Below are 2345 nucleotides of genomic sequence, written 5' to 3'. Positions count from 1 at the left end.
CGGGGTAACATGTTGGATGCGATCATACCAGCACTAAAGCACCGGATCCCATCAGAACTCCGAAGTTAAGCGTGCTTGGGCGAGAGTAGTACTAGGATGGGTGACCTCCTGGGAAGTCCTCGTGTTGCATTCCCTTTTTAATTTTTTTCGCGCCGCTTGCAAAACAAAACGCACGTGTAAGTAATATATTTACCGTGTTTTATTATTTTGCACGAGTGCGGTAAGTCATAGCTGGGTGCTCACGATTCACGGGTCCAGCGTCGGCGTTGTGGCGCGGCAAGCGTGCACTGGTGCGGTTGAGAAGGAGGGGTGGAAACCGCGTTAAACTCGTCTCCGTAGTTGAGAGGGAGCGGCCAAAGCAATGTACAATCGTCTTTGTAGTGGAGCTGGGAGGGGCAAGGATAAGGGACGAAGACCGGGGTAACATGTCGGATGCGATCATACCAGCACTAAAGCACCGGATCCCATCAGAACTCCGAAGTTAAGCGTGCTTGGGCTAGAGTAGTACTAGGATGGGTGACCTCCTGGGAAGTCCTCGTGTTGCATTCCCTTTTTAAATTTTTTCGCGCCGCTTGCAAAACAAAACGCACGTGTAAGTAATATATTTACCGTGTTTTATTATTTTGCACGAGTGCGGTAAGTCATAGCTGGGTGCTCACGATTCCAGGGTCCAGCGTCGGCGTTGTGGCGCGGCAAGCGTGCACTGGTGCGGTTGAGAGGGAGGGGTGGAAACCGCGTTAAACTCGTCTCCGTAGTTGAGAGGGAGCGGCCAAAGCAATGTACAATCGTCTTTGTAGTGGAGCTGGGAGGGGCAAGGATAAGGGACGAAGACCGGGGTAACATGTCGGATGCGATCATACCAGCACTAAAGCACCGGATCCCATCAGAACTCCAAAGTTAAGCGTGCTTGGGCTAGAGTAGTACTAGGATGGGTGACCTCCTGGGAAGTCCTCGTGTTGCATTCCCTTTTTAAATTTTTTCGCGCCGCTTGCAAAACAAAACGCACGTGTAAGTAATATATTTACCGTGTTTTATTATTTTGCACGAGTGCGGTAAGTCATAGCTGGGTGCTCACGATTCACGGGTCCAGCGTCGGCGTTGTGGCGCGGCAAGCGTGCACTGGTGCGGTTGAGAGGGAGGGGTGGAAACCGCGTTAAACTCGTCTCCGTAGTTGAGAGGGAGCGGCCAAAGCAATGTACAATCGTCTTTGTAGTGGAGCTGGGAGGGGCAAGGATAAGGGAGGAAGACCGGGGTAACATGTCGGATGCGATCATACCAGCACTAAAGCACCGGATCCCATCAGAACTCCGAAGTTAAGCGTGTTTGGGCTAGAGTAGTACTAGGATGGGTGACCTCCTGGGAAGTCCTCGTGTTGCATTCCCTTTTTAATTTTTTACGCGCCGCTTGCAAAACAAAACACACGTGTAAGTAATATATTTACCGTGTTTTATTATTTTGCACGAGTGCGGTAAGTCATAGCTGGGTGCTCACGATTCACGGGTCCAGCGTCGGCGTTGTGGCGCGGCAAGCGTGCACTGGTGCGATTGAGAGGGAGGGGTGGAAACCGCGTTAAACTCGTCTCCGTAGTTGAGAGGGAGCAGCCAAAGCAATGTACAATCGTCTTTGTAGTGGAGCTGGGAGGGGCAAGGATAAGGGACGAAGACCGGGGTAACATGTCGGATGCGATCATACCAGCACTAAAGCACCGGATCCCATCAGAACTCCGAAGTTAAGCGTGCTTGGGCTAGAGTAGTACTAGGGTGGGTGACCTCCTGGGAAGTCCTCGTGTTGCATTCCCTTTTTAAATTTTTTCGCGCCGCTTGCAAAACAAAACGCACGTGTAAGTAATATATTTACCGTGTTTTATTATTTTGCACGAGTGCGGTAAGTCATAGCTGGGTGCTCACGATTCACGGGTCCAGCGTCGGCGTTGTGGCGCGGCAAGCGTGCACTGGTGCGGTTGAGAGGGAGGGGTGGAAACCGCGTTAAACTCGTCTCCGTAGTTGAGAGGGAGCGGCCAAAGCAATGTACAATCGTCTTTGTAGTGGAGCTGGGAGGGGCAAGGATAAGGGACGAAGACCGGGGTAAGATGTCGGATGCGATCATACCAGCACTAAATCACCGGATCCCATCAGAACTCCGAAGTTAAGCGTGCTTGGGCGAGAGTAGTACTAGGATGGGTGACCTCCTGGGAAGTCCTCGTGTTGCATTCCCTTTTTAAATTTTTTCGCGCCGCTTGCAAAACAAAACGCACGTGTAAGTAATATATTTACCGTGTTTTATTATTTTGCACGAGTGCGGTAAGTCATAGCTGGGTGCTCACGATTCACGGGTCCAGCGTCGGC

The 2345-nt window shown here is 51.3% G+C and overlaps 6 non-coding genes across 6 annotated transcripts; all 6 read left to right on the top strand.

Moving 5' to 3' along the window:
* Positions 1-14: 14 nt before the first annotated feature.
* LOC119343730 lies at positions 15-133 on the top strand. Its single transcript, XR_005166238.1, has one exon. It is a non-coding gene; the product is annotated as a 5S ribosomal RNA (ribosomal RNA).
* A 297-nt stretch (positions 134-430) lies between these two features.
* On the top strand, positions 431-549 carry LOC119343733. The gene has a single exon (XR_005166241.1). It is a non-coding gene; the product is annotated as a 5S ribosomal RNA (ribosomal RNA).
* Positions 550-846: 297 nt separating this feature from the next.
* On the top strand, positions 847-965 carry LOC119343731. Its single transcript, XR_005166239.1, has one exon. It is a non-coding gene; the product is annotated as a 5S ribosomal RNA (ribosomal RNA).
* Positions 966-1262: 297 nt separating this feature from the next.
* Positions 1263-1381, top strand: LOC119343735. Its single transcript, XR_005166243.1, has one exon. It is a non-coding gene; the product is annotated as a 5S ribosomal RNA (ribosomal RNA).
* A 297-nt stretch (positions 1382-1678) lies between these two features.
* LOC119343734 lies at positions 1679-1797 on the top strand. The gene has a single exon (XR_005166242.1). It is a non-coding gene; the product is annotated as a 5S ribosomal RNA (ribosomal RNA).
* Positions 1798-2094: 297 nt separating this feature from the next.
* On the top strand, positions 2095-2213 carry LOC119343732. The gene has a single exon (XR_005166240.1). It is a non-coding gene; the product is annotated as a 5S ribosomal RNA (ribosomal RNA).
* Positions 2214-2345: the final 132 nt, after the last annotated feature.

This window comes from Triticum dicoccoides, unplaced genomic scaffold (genome assembly GCF_002162155.2).
Source record: "Triticum dicoccoides isolate Atlit2015 ecotype Zavitan unplaced genomic scaffold, WEW_v2.0 scaffold138832, whole genome shotgun sequence".
NCBI lineage: Eukaryota > Viridiplantae > Streptophyta > Magnoliopsida > Poales > Poaceae > Triticum > Triticum dicoccoides.
The sequence above is the reverse complement of the archived record's forward strand: the minus strand, read 5'-3'. Positions and strand labels throughout refer to the sequence as shown.